The sequence below is a fragment of the Oncorhynchus keta genome, unplaced genomic scaffold, assembly GCF_023373465.1.
Source record: "Oncorhynchus keta strain PuntledgeMale-10-30-2019 unplaced genomic scaffold, Oket_V2 Un_contig_14719_pilon_pilon, whole genome shotgun sequence".
Taxonomy (NCBI): Eukaryota; Metazoa; Chordata; class Actinopteri; order Salmoniformes; family Salmonidae; genus Oncorhynchus; species Oncorhynchus keta.
This window is the reverse complement of record NW_026278903.1, coordinates 2,373-2,828: the sequence shown is the minus strand read 5'-3', so window position 1 is coordinate 2,828 and position 456 is coordinate 2,373.

Here is a 456-nt window from a genome sequence, read left to right as displayed (position 1 = left end):
TCTGTCTCTCTCCATCACTTTCTCTGTGTCGTCTGTTGCTGTCTCTGTGTCTTGTTTGGTGTCTCTCTCCATCACATCCTTTTCTGTTGCTGTCTCTGTGTCTCGTCTGTGTCTCTCTCCATCACCAGAAAATGTTGAGGGTTAGGCCTTCTAGAATACAACATTAACAACATGACAACACTACTACATAACACCATTAAATACAGTTGAGGGTTACTACAATACAACATGACAACACAACTACATAACACCATGAAATACAGTTGAGGGTTACTACAATACAACATGACAACACTACTACATAACACCATTAAATACAGTTGAGGGTTACTACAATACAACATGACAACACAACTACATAACACCATTAAATACAGTTGAGGGTTACTACAATACAACATGACAACACAACTACATAACACCATTAAATACAGTTGAGGGTTACTACAATACAAC